We start from the raw sequence: 17,975 nt of genomic DNA, 5'->3' as shown, positions 1-17,975 counted from the left end.
CGCTTGTGAGATGCCACCGACCAGATAAAGTAACGACACTGTGTACCGATTGGTTCACTGGCTGCAGCGGATACCTATCGGTGAGACGATGGAACTTGAGTAAAAAATTCGTTGCTTTAGCCATCAACGTCGCCATCAACGCTTTGCGCGAATTGTAAATTTTCTAGCCTGAAAATGCAATGATCGATAAATAAATGAATACATAAATAAATAAATAAATTATAAAATGAATAAATAAATAAATAAATCAGTTTTATTTTCACACTCGAAAGAGAGCAGACAGTACTGAAAGATACTGCAGCTTGACAGAGGTCCTGCCCCCTTTTGTAAGTGACGGAAGCACATTGCCGTGAAACAATGGGCGCAACACACTAAAAACAAAGTATTAAGCGATAAAAATACGGTTGCAATAACAAAACAAAACGTTTCAAAGCATCATTACATATTTATAAATTGACACAAAAAGTATGTGCCTATAAACGAAAATGCGGATTTCGTGGATTTACATTTTTATACTCGATACGCAAGTGTATATATAAACAGGTCTACACAAGCACGTGTATACGCTCTTTTATAAGTATGCAACGCAATTTCAACACGAGGATAAAGAAAGAAAGATAGATGTCATGTGCAACGTTAGTAATCTCTGCTGCGCGACGGACAAAATAGTCTTATTTCTTATTTAGAGTTCCACAGAGTGCTTTATTGATTTTTTTTATAATATTTGTTTCCAACGTGTAGGAACATGCCATTTTTCATTATGCCTAGTATGAAAATTACTGCGGTTTACATTGAACTCAGTCAGCGAAAGTTTAATGGAACAATTGGACTTTAGGTATTACTCTTAGGTTAAAGTTAAGCGATAATTGTATAAAAATACAGGTAGAATTTTAAACTTTATGAACAGATCATTCGTAGTTAAATGAGTGTGGAACATTGGAAATGGAGTGCACAGCTCTTTTTTGGAGCAAGTGCAATTTCGTTGGACTTTTCTTTGTAGTCGTGCGTCAAACAAGGTTGCAATATTGTATAATTGAAAACAATAGGACATTGTAAAGCAAAACATTATTGTTAACTATAAGAAGATATTTTAAGCGAGCTATGGTTCCTACAGCAGAAGAAAGCTTTTTACTTAGGTGTTTGACGTTGTATTGAAACAACTGGCTCCCAAACCGTAAGAGAAAAGGCGACTTTATTCTGTGGTCATGGCGAACTATTTCTTTTGCCGTTCTCGCGAGCTCTGTGTCTTCGGCTTTCTCTTCTTCCCTCCCAGTGTCGCGCGTTCTAGTTGCTCCGTTCCGGTTCATTTTTTCAACATCATCCGGGGCGGGCCAAGGTGAAATGGAGGCTTCGAGCAAGCAAATCTTTTGCACAAGGCGATTCGCAAAAGAACCATTGGCGAAACCGATGGAGCAAGCGCGTGTAATTTTATCTCCCTCTCTGCCCATTTCCCACTCTGCCCATTATTCATGACCTCGCTGGTGCCGTGTCTTCTTGCAAGAGCACTACATCACCAACTCGGAGCTTTTTCTGTTGGGCATGTCGAGCGATGGTGTGCCGACTGCAGCAATAGCAAATACGCTCGTTTCCATTTTTCCAAAGTTCCACTCTTAGACACTGGCGATGACGAGATTTTCGTTGCAGATCAACGGATACGTGAGGCTCTGATGGGCACTATTGTGTCATTGATGTGCTTCGTTTACCCAGCCAGAAATGCGATGGAGTTAAGGGCAGTAGCTCGTTAGGCTCACTTCCAAGAAAGGTGAGGGGTCGGCGTTTGATCGCAGCTTCACCCACACACAGAACCGTTGTGAGGCCTTCACGTTCAGAATACTGCGTCGGAGCAACTTCTTGAGTGCAGTTTTTGGCGTACGAATGAAGCGCTCCCACCATCCTCCCTACCAGGGAGCGCGTTCTGCGATAAACTTTCATTCTATTCTGATCTCCACGGCGTACACGCTAAGAGCAGTTAACGCAGAAGGAAACCATCTAGCACAACTCGGGAGCGTCTGGGGGTTGTCAGAGTATACAAACGAGGGTACACCGCGGCGTGCAACGAAACGGTGAGCAAAGTTGTGGCGGTGGTCATGTCTGATGTTAGCTCAAGGTATGGCGCGTAAGACGGCGCACGAACACAAAAATATGTAAGTTCTTCTCAGACCATTTGCTGACTTCGCGTACAGTGGCCCGCAGTAATCAACCCCAATGACCGTGAAGGGGCTGGTTCCCGTAATTCTTCCGCGAGGAATTTGGGCTATGGGTGCCCAAATTTCTCTCGGAACATTCTACTTTAAAAAATGATCCTCTTCACGCTTTGACGCCCTCTCAATAACCATAAACGCTCTCGAAGCTCAGTGAGGAGTGCTTCTGCACTACCGTGATTGGTACGCATATGTGCTGCCGAAGCAAGCAAGCTGGTGAGCATATGGTCACTTGAGAGTAAAATGGGGTGACGAATGTCCTGTTCAGCGTGCAGCGCTCTCAGTCACCCACAGACGCGAAGTGGGCCATCCTCATCAATAAATGGGCACCTGATAACCAGGGGCACCTGATAACGTTTGCATTGCTTCGTTATGTAGCGGTCAAAGGCGGAGAGGTCTGCGTGGATCTGCAACGGTTGTGAATAGCTTCCATCGATTCCGATGGCATCAAGACGTCACATCGACGAAACGTCTACGTCTGGTGGAGAAGAATTGCGGCTCGATATGAACAGTGTGCTAGACGGGTACTGCATGTCGGACAATAAAGGTTCTTGTACCATACATTCAAAGGGTGTTCCAATCACTGTTAGCGTCTCGATGATGCAATGAATCCTGCCGGTGGTAATCTTCCAATAGGCGTCAGATCCTACCAGCACAGTGATGTCACCTTCTTGCTACGTATTCGATTGACATGCGTCAGCCACAAAGTACTCTTTTTCGAGGAGCATCTGCAAGCTATGGTGCTCTAGTGGTGGACTCGTTACGGAATCGTCAAGGCTCTAAACTCCACTTCAGCATCGCTAAATCAACTGCGCAATCTTACGGAGACATGGTCGGCCCAGAGTCGCTTCTGAGGCTTGGAGCTTCCAAATGTCATTATTGAAAGTTCTTCCTTTCCAATGACAGAACACTGAAACAATCTGGCCGCGTCTGCGTGAATATAGCTGTTGTGGCTACCGCTGTCTAACATAACCCAAACAAGGTGGCGTGGGTTGGCTTACCTTGCCAATGTGCACCCCGTCTGCAATAGTACAGCCGAGCATCCGACGTGTGTGCTTTGGGCGGTTGTAATAGTTCGAACCCTTCGCTAAGGGGGTCTTCCCAATGCAACCGATTCGCAGCAGGCCCTGGGTCCTGGACGACGGGTCTGGACAGGTCGCCCAGAATGGTCAGGTGGTGGTGACGGTAGGAGCCACACGTGAGTGATGGCCTTTTTGCATGTTTTTGAGATGTGGTTGCGAGTACCACAGCGAAAACAGCAGTTGTTATGCCGTAGCCTTACTCGCTTTCCGTTCGCTGACAGATTCGCAGTGCAGGACATAATGATGTGCTCTTGGCTGTTGCAAAGTGGGCGGACTTGATTGATCAATGCAGTGGAACCAGTACTAGCTGAAGCCAATGGAATGAATTTTGTGCTGTCTGGGCTTTTTGTTGCCATGCTGTCTCCACTTTCGTAAGAGCGGCGACGCGCTTGCATGCGACCTTCTTCCCGCACTTCTACTTGGATGCGAAGAAGTGTCAACAGGTCCTTCGCATGGCGCAGTCTGTGTTCCGAAGTCTCCGTCTCACTATTGGCGCTGTCATCCTCTTTCATTCTTTGTTGGTACATGATAGCCAGATCGTCTGCCAAGCAGCGCACCATGACCTGATTCAGTACCACGATGTATTATTCCGGGGACACGCCGAGGCCTTCTAAAGCATTCACTCGGAAAAGCACATTGTCGTGAAGTGTGCGAATTTTCGCAACTATTTACGAGCTCTTCACAGGAGTCGACGCCAAAAGATGATCTACGTGCTCTTTGATGAGGAGAACTCGCCGTAACAACCAATCCTTGAGCGTTTTGATAGCAATGCCGTAATTATGCTCGGCTAACTGGATTCCTTCGGTTGACCGTTTAGCATTATGAATTAAGTACGTAAGCAAATATTCGAATTTTTCGATAGATGGCAGGTCGAAGTTCTGGTGAATCGTGGCGTCGTAATGATCCCAAAAAGCCTGCCAGTCATGCAGGTTGCTGTCGGAGGTATGTGTCTGTAGTCTGGACAGTACAGCCAATCTGTGACGTGGCTCTCTCGCATGGTCCGGAGCATCGACGGATCTCGGGAGGTCTGCGTTGCTCGATCCTGCTCCAGAACTTGCAGCATGCGTCGTGGTAGCTTGCTGATGACGACCTTGCCAACAGTACTTCGTGTGCGCGATGGAGTAGTTGTTCTTGTCGCTATAATTCTGCGCTGTTTCGACTTCGCGGTCAACATCATCTTTACCTGTCAGCGGAAGAATTGCGTCGTCCAGTCTCGATAATGTAAGACCCTTGTCCTTGAAATAGTCAAGGTGTACGTGAACGTCCGAGAGGTCAGGATGCGTTTGGGGGAGAAAATCCGTGAGCTGGGTAAGGGCTTGCGTGAAGCCAGCCCTGAGTGCACCTCGCTTGCTCCACAACTGGTCCGAGTTCCCCGTGACGTGGAGGCGTTTCTAAAGGGGCAGTCTCGGGTTTCGCGGCAGCAAATTGTTATGAAACGACTGGCTCCCAACCCATAAGAGAAAACGCAACTTTATTCTGCGGTCATGGCGAACTATCTGTTTTGCGGTTCCTTGCGAGCTCTGTGTCCTCGGCTTTCTCTTTTTTCCTCCCAGTGTCACGCGTTCTTGTTGCTCCGTTCTGGTTCATTTTTTCAAAAGGCGTGACGTTCCAGCTTAGGTCTTCAAAAAACGTTACACCTTAAATGGAGAGACGGTTAACAATTTATAAATCATCCGCATCTATCTTCATTTTTTTGGGCTTTGCAATCGTTTGCCTTTTTGCATGTAAACCACAAATTTTGTCTTGCTGGCATTCATTCGAAAACAGATCACTTAAGCCCACCTTTTAAATTCTCTGAGCGTTATGTTCCTTCGACGCTCAAGTTGAGTTTCAGATGTAGCGGATAAATACTGCTATGCCATCTGCATACGAGATAAGTTTTGCCTGTTTCGAACTGTTTCGCATTCTACTTACGTAAATTATAAACAGGAGTGGCCCAAAATATTCCCCTGTGGAACTCCGACTTCTACAGCCTTAAAAATTGGACATTTCTTCTCCTAGCTGTACATAATGTGTTCGATGCGATAATGATGAGAATCTACATCGATTTCTCAAAAACATTTCATCTTGTGATTCATACAATATTACGGGCTCAGCTAGAGGCTTGTGGTATCCGTGGTATCACCTTGGGGCCCTTCAAACATACTTATATGATTCGAAGAGCCCCAAAGTTACACCATGGATAGCACAAGCCTGTAGCTGAGCCAGTAATATTTTATGATTCACAAGATGAAATTTTTTTAGAGAAACCGATGTTGATTTCTATCATTAACTTTTTATTAATAAAAGCTTGTAAGATTGTTTACTTTTGAGCTAAAAGAGCAGTATCGGTGGAAATGTGCTTCCTGAAGCCATGTTGATGATCAGGTACTAAATTATTTTTCTCTAGGTATGGCAATCTTTTAGCACGAATAATCTTCTCAATGCATTTTGAGAATGGTATCAGTAGAATTGAAATTGGGCGATAAGTACTTAAAACATTTTTATTGTCTTTTTAAAGACCGGAAATTGTCCATACCGTGGCGATGCAAGCGTACACAGTCACGGTGGAAGCGATGGAGAAATAGAGGGTGGCCAACGTCCGAGCACTTTCGACGACCCGTCAACAGGTTTACTTGTTCGGGATGTGGTATTCTAGGAACCGTAGTGCAGAGGAAGTCCTTGGAAGAAGGAACTTCGCACTCACTGCTAGTTTTATGTACGACAACACTCACCTGCTCGGTGAGGCACGCCCGTCAGATGTCGCAGTCTCCTCACGCGTGCATCGGCGAGCTGGCTTGAGCAGGTTGGGGAGCGCAAAACATGCAAGTAAATTATTTTTAGTAAGGCTGGCTAAATCTTAAGGGTGCACAAATAATGCGAGGAAGTAAGGTACGCAACAAAGATGGTTACGGAAATACATAGTATATATTTGTTTCTTGTTCTGGTTTTATTTTTTCGTGTTTTGAAATGACAATGCTGTAGGCCCATGTGCTCAGACTTGGGTGCACATTAAAGAACTCCAGGTTGTCGAAACTTCTGGAGCCCTCCACTACTGCATCTCTCATATTCGTATTGTCGTGTTGGAAGGTTAAACCTCACATTTCAATCAATCAATCAATCAATCAATCAATCAATTGTGGAGAATACCAGTACTCCACCATTCCCATAACAGAAGGGAACACAATATTGTGAAAAACTAGCAGTTGCTCCCGGTACAAATAGAACTGATGTGCAAAGCTCCATCAAAGTGCGACGCAAACAACTATGTGCCTCATCTCGCTGCTGGCTTTCTAAAAGCAGTATTGTGGGGAGAAGTTAGGAAGAGCGTCTGGTGTGCTCTATGGCAGGAATGACTGAGGGCAGAGTGTGGAGAACGAGCCAGCACAGGTGACGAACAAACCACTGGGTCTAGTGGAACCTCGAAAATTCTAGGGTGGTAAAGATGACAGCGCAAAACAATGGTTTCGCGTGTTCGCCTGTTTGAGGAAAAAGGGCCGAGATGTAGATGTGGTGGGGAGCTGCGACGGTGCGGTGCAGGCTTTAAAAGCCGGTCTCCTAAAAATTAGTTAGCCTGCAGCAATGTGTGCAGAAATGTGTGCTTGCGTAGTGTGTGCCAGCGTAGAATTTCAGAGCATGCCGGCCGGCAAGGTGCCGATGCCGGACTCATGCCAGCTGATAGGCCTCGCATCGAAGCCCGGTGTTGTGACTCGGGCCGCCAGGGTCCTGAGCCGGGGTTTCTCCGCTGTTTCTCTGCAGAGGCAATAAACGGAGCTGACAATGTGGTGGTGAGTTAAGGCAACATATGTGTACAGCATAAAGAGAGGCGCTGCATATTCGGCACTGGGGCTGACAGGTTGTGGAGCTCACACTGATGGGCGACGAAGAGCCAGGATGTCTTTGGTTGCTCTGACGGTATCGTCTGTTCTCGGGCACTCTGACGTTTAGGTCTGCTCCTTGGCGCCGCACCGCTTAGTTATTTTATAGGCCTTGGTGACCCTTGCATCAGCAGCTTCCAATCAGGAACCGCCACTACATTGCACCTATGGGCGAGTGGTATTGCTAAGCGTTGCGTAAGACGCGCAAGCGCCACCGAGATAGATGACGTCGACTGCATCATCGAGCTGCAAACAGACCCGGGGGTGGAGGGAGCTTGCCACGTGTTGCGTAAGACGTGCCGGCACCGCCGGGCTAGATGACGTTGACCTGGCTCGCTCGCTGGTTTCGACGCTATTTGCATTTGCAGAAGCAATGAAGTTCGATTTGGTCTCCATGGCAAAACACAGGGCAAACATTTTGCCGGTTACAGCCGTTTCTAGCCCCTGGGACACACTTGCTGACAAATGCTAGCCTGGAAACGAGGCCCTATAGGGAAGAACACGCTTGATTCTCGTAAGTGGGATGTATGCATCTCACTTTTTTTTAGAAAGTACTGGGTTCACTTTCACCTAATTTGTTTTGTACTATTTCTTTGTAGTTTATACTCACTGGGCGTCCCAGATGAATCTGCCCAAAATTTAAAAAAATTATGCACGTGAAAAACATTCTATTAGTTGTAGATTAGTAATAATTGTATGCAAATACAACCTCTATTTTTTTTCAAGGCTAAACACTAATTACTCACTTCTATTAGCCAACAATTATTCTTGCTAAATTCTGTAAAATATCAACTTCATGTGGTAGATCACGCCAAAAGACCCCAAAATCACCTTCATCAATGATTTGAACCTTAAGGACCCTATAGGGGCATAAATAGGGGGGAAGAAAATTTTACTAAATGCAGTCAAAACCCTCTGTAAGAGATACTGATATGGGAGACAAATAGGTATGAGAGACACCATTATGCTTACACTAAAATACAGGAAATAGGAAAATGCATACAGGGTCCCTTGCTTATAACAGATATCTCATTTAAAAAGACTAGAATTGCTGTCCGGAGCATGCCTATTATAGCAATATTTAACTGTATAAAAAAGAAAATAACTAAGTAGTACAAATAACTTACAAATGTTTTTCCAGTATTTCAGGACACATGTAAAAAATGCACATATACAAATTTGAAAATACGTGTTCCCAAAATTTACGCATACAAGATCATTAAACACAGTGAGAGTTGTAGCATTTTAACGAGATTTTGAGTTAAAGGAGCACTTAGTAGCTGTTTCATTGCGCACGAGCCACGCTCTAGATCAAGGCTTCCGGTAAATGATTCCATTCTTTCATGGCGATAGCGAGAAATGACTTGTTGAACGCAACCGCCCTACCGGAAGGACACTGGAAGCTTTGTGAATTAAATAGGTGACGAGAGTAGTGGACAAGAGAAGGTATGAGCCATGCAAATAGTGAAAATAATAATACTATAACTTATGAAATAAACTGTCTAAAAAACTTGCGTCTGTCAGCTAGATTCTGGAATTATATATATTTCCCAATGGAAGAGATGCCTATGGAAGAGTTGGACGTGATGAACTGGGCAGCCCTATTCTGAATGGATTCCAAAAAAATAATCAGATTGGTTTGGAGAGGACTCCAAATGTAGGACGTATATTTGAGCTTTGTACGAATGAAGGTTACGTATCCCTTTTTACAGACGATAGGAGGTGATAGGCATAAAGTTCCTTGGATGTAACCAACCCTTTTTTAAGTGTCGGCAACCAAGTTTGTCACATGATTCCAGCATGCGAGGTTGTTAGAAATCGGCATGACAAGGTATCAGTAATTGTTGACATATGTCAAGTTCATTGAGTTTAAATTGTAGATTTATTCAGAGCTCGACTGCTTCCAACATACGCGCATGACTTAGCATTTGGAATCGTTAGTCTGCATCAACCATATTGAACACCAGTTTAAGTAGGTCATTTTATACAGTTTTGTGATCGTCAGGAGTGGTTTATTGGGCTATAAAAGATGCAACCGTCTGCAAATATTCAATTGGATGATGAAATTCTTGATGGTAAATCGTTAACATATATAAGGAAGAGTAATGGGCTGAGCACTGAACCCTGAGGGGCGCGGAGTTTAACAAGCGCTGAAGTGGTGAGAAGACCGGCAATGCCAGTGAGCTGGGATGAATGTGCTACTAAGCGTCGGATCCAGGGCTGTACGAGAAAATAATTTCCGAGAAGTGTTTTTGTGTAGAATGGCTAACTTTGGCAACTGGTGGTTGATGTGGAGGCACGTAAAAACTTGAGTATCACTCAAAGAAGTTAAAGCAATAAAAATTTCAGGGGCTGTCGAATCCCCTCTATCGCCATCTAGTTACGGCCCTAATCGGATCCAGGACAATGTTGAAGGATCCAAGTTTCAACAGCAGAGTTTGTTTATTAGATGTTGATGAGCGACACAATCGAAGGCTTTAAAGATGTCTATGTATACGACGTCTGTTTGAGCCACCCTTTTCAGTGCATCAACTCGAGCGGCGAGTTTGCTAAGTATACGTTTGAGTTATCTGTACAAATAAGAGTTAGCTCCTCCAGTACAGCATTTTAACCTTGTTGAAGACTGAAAAACGCACTGGCTATAGTTTTAAAGGACATGACGAAGTTTTTATTAGTAGGACCATGGTTCAGTTCGACTTCTGCTTACATCAAAAGCAAAAAACTATCAACATGAAAATTGATACATAACAAGTACAATGCCTGGCGTTACGATCCACATAGGCAACCATACAGTCCGAGTTGAGGGCATGGCACCACAAGAACACAATGTTCATTAAAAGGAATGCTGATGTCGTACAGTACCTAACCAAAATAAAGCATTTATTTTGTGTTGAAATCTGTCAGGTTTTTTTCTGAAAAGTATTTTTGTATGCAGGCTTGTTAAAATGAGCGTCGACTGTATTTCAAATATTCTCCTTCAATGTATCGACAAATATACCCATTGAGTGGCATTAAAACAGCATCATGTTTGAAAATATTCCCCTATAAAGAATAATTATATCTGCACTCTGCTCGTGTTAGTAGTTTCAAGAGCACTGAAGGAGGTCAGATAGAGTTGTCCACCAAGAATGGGAGTCACGCCAATTACTAAGCTGATTATCCTTTAATTGCTTGCTCTCCACCATAAATCGGGAATATTTGGTCAGGTCCAGATTTGTGAATGCCTGGGAAACAACTGATAAAAACATGCATTCCTGCCTCGTGTGTGCTTTATTGCTTGCCGCTTTCAATTTTTAGATTTCTTCAACTAAATGGGGGAAATTTTGGAGATCAGCAGTGCTACGGAAATAGCAGTTAAATGTACAGTTCATCTGAAGAACAAATCACTGTTACCAGCTCTGACGATAACATCTTTTAAACTGCCTTTTCCAAAGAATTCCCTCGACATAACAAAATTTTTATGTTACCCACCATTACTCTACAGAAACACAAATTTTCGTCGCTTAGAACCAAGAATTTGTGCCCTGAATATAGCCTTTTAGCTAACTAATTATTTATTTAAAAATACTGTAAACTCTCTGATAGGGTTCAATAAAGGAAAGGAGCGACACTGTACAAACAAATTATCCTCATAACTACACATTTCACAATAAACCAAATATACATAAATACAATTCCGTGAAAGCTCTGCATTCCAAACGAGAAACACACACCCTGATTCGCAAGGCAGCAGATAACAATCGCTATAATCTTTACAATAAATCACATAAATGTAAATCAAGTAAATGCACAAATTCATTAACATCACCCAAAATTTTCACGAAGTGCTTCCTGTCGTTTAGGTACGCTTTGATCCAAATATAAGTTGACCCAGTCCCGCACAGCAAAGCGTATACGGTAATCTGTCGTGAGGTACCTTATCGAAGGCCTTAGCGAAATCTATGCAGATGACATCAATTTGTTCATTCATATCTAAAGCTGTCGCAAAGGCATGGATAGTTTTATTTAACAGTGTTATAATTGAGACTTTACTCCTAACGCCATGCCAAGAAAGATAAAAGTAATTTTTACTTTCCAGGAATGTGTGACAATGATATGTTCTAATAATATGCAGCAGAGAGATGTGAACGACACGGGACGGTAATTATTTGCAGACAGCTGATCACCAATATTAAACACAGGGACCAATACAGCTGTGCGCCAGTCAAATGGCACTGATCTAGTACAAAGAGACTTTCAGAATAGAACATCTAATAGTGAGATATCCACTCCGCATAACGCTGCAAAAAAGAGATGGGGTTATATCAGGCCCGGATGCTTTTTTAAAAACAAGAGACAATAGATTCTTCAATACTGCAAAAAAGGCGTGGGTATTTCATCAGGCCCGGATGCTCTTTTAGAATCAAGAGACAATAGATTCTTCAATACTCCTTTTCGACTGATAGCTATATCGCCCATCGGCTCTGATGATCCGCATGTTACATCGTTAGTTTCAGTGTCACATCGGCGTCTTGTAAAAACTGACTGAAATAAAAGGTTAAAACTATCTTAAAAATCAACAATCTGCATCGCGATTTCATTTTCACGTTTCAGCTGGTGAATTTAATTGTACCTATTGAACATAAAAAATCTGAACCTGAGAAGTAAATGTTTAAATAAATAACACAAGTTTTGACCAAGAAAAGCACGCTTAGATTCTAACAAGTCTGTCTTCAATTATTTTCGTACACTTGCTATTTCCTCGGAGCCATGGTTTATTCTTCTCCGCAGCCTTTTCAACTTTCGCTTCTTATCAATATTATCTCATGTTATCAACGGATTGCGCTTTTTAGACTTCTTTGTTCTACTGGGAATGAATTTGTTGATGCAATATTTGATAACTCTAAAGCGTTGCCACAATTCGTCTGTTTGACGAAATGAATACCCTGATATGTCAAAAATGGAAGTGTCATCTGCGTTCGTGTAATGCTTCACTTGCACGGTCTTTTAGGTTATAGTTCATGAAACACTCAGTGGAATAGTAAGAGAGACTAATCTATGATCAGAAACTCTCTCACCAACACATATAGTATAAATACGTAGTTTGTTTGAAAGGAACACCAGATCTAACACTGACCGAGACGAAGATGTTATCCTTGTATATTCGCGCACTATTTGTATTAGGCTATGAACAAACATATTTTCCAACTTCTTCTCACCCAAATCAATCTCAACGTGACGAGGCAAAAAAGCATCCTAGTTAATGTGTCGCAGAATAAAGTCTCCAGTAAGAATTATCCTGGTGTTCCCGTCTATATGGGCTTAAAGAAAGTTATTCAGTTTATCAAGATACTCTGATGCTATTGGGGGTGGTCTGTACAAGACACCAAGAAGGTATACTGTGTTGAAAAAGCTTATCCTATACCACACCATTTCTGGTACATTGGTTTGAACTTGTGAGGCCGCAACAGAGTTTTGTACTATGACAGCAACCCCGCCCCCTAATCAGTCCCCACAACCTCTAAAGGTTTGGTAGCCTTGTGGCACAATGCAGTTATCAGGGACACAACTGTGTAGCCTCGTTTCAGTTATGGCAACCACATAAAGACTGCGCGATAGCAAAGTGTATTTAAGTTCAGTTACTTTGTTACCGATACTTCAGGCATTAAATAGAAGAAGCAGGAGCTATGTCTGTGGCGAATAAAAGACCGTTCCTAGCGCGTTAGATGACGTGCTCTCGTTTCTTGTACTGCTCCTTTCTGCATCGGAAGCTCTAAGAGCATTTCTCTATATCTGTTTATCTGCACGACTTCGATAGAGGTATCGTTCTCGTTTGACATCCCAGCCGTATATACCACCATTTATTTGAATCTTATCATGCACCAACATAACCTGTGCATCATTAGCCCTATCTGAAGCTGCACTTTTCTATAGCTTGCACCTTAATTCAACCGTTTCTCGGGGGTAGTCGTGGCGTGAATCTATGGATCTTCTGTGGTTACCCCTCTGAGAAGCGCGAAGCGGTGGCGGCGCGCACGGTACGCATGAAGATCAGAAATGAAGTCGTTGCCAGGCATGAAAGACAACGCTGTGGACGCATTCGCAAATGTGTCCTTCTTCTTCTTCTCTTCAAGCCAAAAACAAAACAAAAAAAGAGAAAAAGAAAATGAAAACTACTTTCGCATTTGCAGTGCCACTCTTCAGTTGCTGCAGAAGTCCCTGAACTATACCTCGTTAAAGTGACAATGGATAATGCCCCAAAAAAATGTGGTGCTGCGTTCGACAGTTTGTGTTGTTTGTGTAGAGCACTTTTCCTAGTGATATTGCGTTGTTCCACTGCCCGTGCATAAAGTTGCACCCGACATTCACCTTTTTTTTAATGTGGTTAATCGTGTGTTCGTTCTCGTAAAAAGGCGAGATTAGGCGCTGGTAGAAAATCGTAGACCATGGTGACGACAACGGATGTTCGAAGGTTGATTTTTCACACGCTTTGCCATCTTAGGGCTCACCACGGGTTCACTACACTGTTTTGGATGGTTTCAATTTCTTACCTAACTTTACCACCATTCTCGGCTGTCACAATGAATAGGCATAATCCACTTTCGTGACTATGCCTTATTGGCTATGAGCACGTCATCTGCACTTACGTCATCAGTATGCAACCTTATGTCATCGGTACTTTGCAAGGCATTTTCTGTGTGTCGCTTGTATCAGAGCGGCACGGGGCTCCCTCTAGGAGTATGCTGAAGAAACGAAGCAAATGTTTAGCCAAAACCGCATCCCTGCAGGGCCAAGGCGCCATTACATAGTGAAGAGGACCAATTCACAAAGTCGGTGGTACGTAAGGCTGCCCATGGCCAAGTTCATGTCACTCCGCATAAAAGGAGGATAGGATTTGCACAGAAGAGAGTTGGGGGAATTATGTTTTGAAGTGGCGCATCAGCGTTGTACGCAGCGCTGTAAAAAGGTGATCATCGTGGCTGCACAATTCGACGAGCTTGTTGGGAGGTGCGTAATTTGAATGCTTCAGGTTCGATGCCCGACGACCAGTTAAGTTTCCGCCCACTTTATTTTCTTAACATTTACAACATAATTATTAGAATTAACATTCTCTATACTTCAGTTGGCATTGTTGTCTAAGTTCCTTTTATTTAATGTGCACAAAGAAAAACGAGCCCTTAAATATTCTACGGTAGTCTGATACAGTTTGAGACTTGAAAGTTTAATATAGCAAATCAGTGCACACTTTTTCACTATTATTTTTATGAATATAGAGGCCACAAGGTAGAGATTTGATTCTTATTGAAAAATTGTGGATTTGCACACCTCTACTACTTACTTTTTATTCCTGAAGCCTGCAGCCATATCATGACGCAATAGGTTTTGTTAGTTTTGTAGCATTGTTCATGAAACCTTCTAGTTTTTATTACATTTGTCAAACTGGTCAAGTTGTCACTTTCCATTTACCAATATTTTGCAATGTTTGTGCTATATATATTTTAACAGTTGCTGTGCCTGATAGGAGATGGCTTTGAGGAGGACATCAGCGGCGATGTAAATGGCGCAGTGGTGCAGGTCCGTCCCAAGTTCGACAAGCTTGCTGTCTGGACTGCTGATGTGCACCGAGCTAGCAACAACATTAGGAACGGGTTTGTTGGTTTTTTGTTTATTTCCTTAGTTCCTTAAACGCCACAGTTGCATTACTGCAGTGGGTGTATATACAAAATCAGTACAGTTAATGATTTTCTGTGATAGTAAGCAACTGCATAATAAAAAAACATAATTATAACAACATTCAATAATCGCGGTGCATAAACAAAACAAAAATTTCATACAATATGGCACACAACAAACAGAAATACACTAGTCATATTATAACAACAATTTAAAAAAGCACCATTGTCCCCGAGGTTTACTATATCTTCTGGAAGTTCATTTCACTCTCTGATTGTTTCTAAAAAAAGTTCGCTTTCTTTATCTTATATTTCCATCTGGGGCCTACACTGACTGCCTTGCATGTTGAAAAGTTGCTACGTGAGAGACAGTTGACATTGAAAGCTTATCTCTCGAACTTTGACCCTCAGAAGGGGTAGGGGAGACACTGGTCTTGTGGATCAAAATTTTACCACAAAACCAACTTTCTCGAACTTTTTTCTCAACTTTTTTTCTACCTTAAGATATCAAAGAGAACCTGTAGATGCTATAGTATTACATTCTGATGAGTACTTATTTGGGTTATTACGTTCAAAAATTAGCTTCATGTTAAGTGGAGTGAACTTTACTGCCACATATACCAAACATGTTTAAACAACAAGGATCGTGGGATAAAAGCTGCATGTTGGCAGCTTGACTAGTCCCACCTCCCAGAACAATAACAGCAGCAGCAAACATTAACAAGCCCTCTTACTTGTCACAGTAGTAAAATAGAAATACATAAAGCAAAGCGATAAGGGAAGAAGCAAAAAAGTATGGAACAAACATTCTCAACAAACACATTCATAAACAACAAACATTGGTGTTTATAAAATTAGTTGAAGCATTCTCTTTTAGAAAATATGACGTATGTTGTCATCACATAATTTATATTTGTTTAGTATTGAAGGAAGGCGGTATGAAAGTGTTTGGAAACCGTAGTTTGTGCGTGGTCGCGGAACTGCCCAATGTTCGGTGTGTCGATTTATGCGATATGATTGATTTATTGACAAGTTAGCCATGTTCCTCTTATGAGTACTGCCTTTAATCGTTTCATGTTTAAAAGAACTTATAAGCTGATACTCATAAAAGTGGTCAACTCGGATAATTTTGAACTTCAAAAATAGGTCACGCGTGGGCTCATTATAAGGTACATCAGCAACAGCCCAGAGGGCTTGCTTCTGTAGTGTGACTAAATTTTCTGAGGATTAGTTAGTGCTGTTTGACCAAACTAGGTGACAATAGCGCAGATTTGAAGCAAAGAATGCATTATATATCATGAGTTTCTGTTGTATTGGTAAAAGTTTCTGGCATCTGCGCAGCATACCCAAGGCCTTGCAGAGCTTAGATTTTAAGTGATCAGTATGGTGGTCCCAAGTAGCCTGTTCGAGAAAGATGACACACATGATTTCAGCCAACGCAGAGAGTACTACTTTAGATTCATTTAGCGCAAGACACTTTGTGTGATCGCAAGACGTAGATTTTGCTCTAAAGGGTACTGCTTTTGTCTTTGAGCAATTGAGCGGAAGTGAGTTTTTCACCGACCAATTATTTATTTTTCTTAATACTTCATTATCCGGATGTATAGGTTTATCATGCTTAGTTCCTGAAACAAAAGAAACTGGTGTAATACACGTAGATAATGTAGCTAGCTGAATCACCAACATTCACAATGTCACTTATATATATAACAATTAAAGCTGGGCCTAGTATGCTGCCCTGAAGCACACCCTGCTCAATTGGTTTTAAAAAAGAGCAGTGTCAGTTTATTGATACACATTGCTTTCTATCGGTTATCTAACTTCTAAATAAATCCAGGGTAATTCTACGTATGCTGTAACAATTTAATTTATCTAATAGGTTACATGACTTATTCTATCAAAAGCTTTTTAGAAATCTACAAACACTCCCAGAGTTAGTTTCTTAGCCTCAATACTGCTCAAAATTATTTCTTTTTGCTTAAGAAGAGCAGTTTAGGTTGAACAGCCTGATCTGAACCCGTGTTTGATGATGTTATTATGGAATGCTTGTCAAAAAAAAAGGTCATCATGAGTAGAATATTTTTTTTAAACCTTTAGAGTACAAAAAAAAATGATATTGCTCGGTAATTGTCTAAATTATCTCTTTCACCACCTTTTTGTACCACAGTTACCCTCGCAACTTTTATCCATTGTGGAAAATTGCCAGATGTTAATGCCAAGTTGTTAATACGAGTGAGGCAAGGTGGGATCAGGTCGATAACATGGACGATTGGTTCGGACTTTAGCCCATTCACATCCACGCTTTTGCTTCGCCTGAAAGTTTTGGACATGTTTAGAACTTCATTATCATCAGTTTCAAATAAATACAATAATTGTGTGGTGAGGTTGCGTATATATGTAATTGCATCTTGATCATGAGTGCTTTTAGCCAATGATAGAAAATATTTGTTAAATTTATTTTCTTGGGCTTCATTTTTAAAGCTCTCGTTTCCTACTTTAAGCTCATTAGCAGTAGAGGTGGGCAGCGATTGTGACAGGACAGAATTCAGCTTATTCCACGTCTGCTTTGCATCCACAATGCCATCAAACATGAAATAATAATAGTCATGTTTGCCTGTTTAAGCAACTTAGTCAAGTGATTACGGAATGTTTTAAACCATTTCAACACGTCAAGGTCACGAGTTGAAACGAACGAATGATACAAAGCATTCTTTTTCTTTATCAAATGGAGTAGCTTAAAATAAACACATGATTTGTGAGCTTGTTTTGGTTTTTTTACTAGTTTATAAGGGAAATGTTTATGATATACTGAGCACAAGGTATAAATGAAGTGACCACAAGCCTTTTCAGGTGAAGAACAAGAGAGTATGTCATTCCACTTTAACAAGCCTATTTCTTCGAGAAAGCAAGAAAGAGACCGTGTATTGATGTCTTGAAAGTATATATGCCTTTCTTCTGAGTGATTTTTTATTTTGTACATAATTAATCATTGAGATTGGCAAATAATCACTAATTGTAACACTAATAGTAACATAATGTAGTATATCAACAGTGTTTGTTTTAAATAAATCAATTAGCTGTAGTGGCTGTAACGTGAGTTGGTGTAGCTATAACCTTTGAGAGACTGTATGAAAGAAGCAGGTTAAAAATAAAAAATTCGGTTCGTTTGTTAGATGATATGAG

The 17,975-nt window shown here is 41.8% G+C and overlaps 1 pseudogene; it reads left to right on the top strand.

Moving 5' to 3' along the window:
- LOC142775309 (eukaryotic translation initiation factor 4E-1A-like) overlaps nucleotides 1–17,975 on the top strand; it is a 48,656-nt pseudogene that overhangs the window by 24,089 nt on the left and 6,592 nt on the right.

This window comes from Rhipicephalus microplus, chromosome X, assembly GCF_043290135.1.
Source record: "Rhipicephalus microplus isolate Deutch F79 chromosome X, USDA_Rmic, whole genome shotgun sequence".
NCBI classification, from domain to species: domain Eukaryota; kingdom Metazoa; phylum Arthropoda; class Arachnida; order Ixodida; family Ixodidae; genus Rhipicephalus; species Rhipicephalus microplus.
This window is presented reverse-complemented; position numbering and strand designations above follow the sequence as displayed.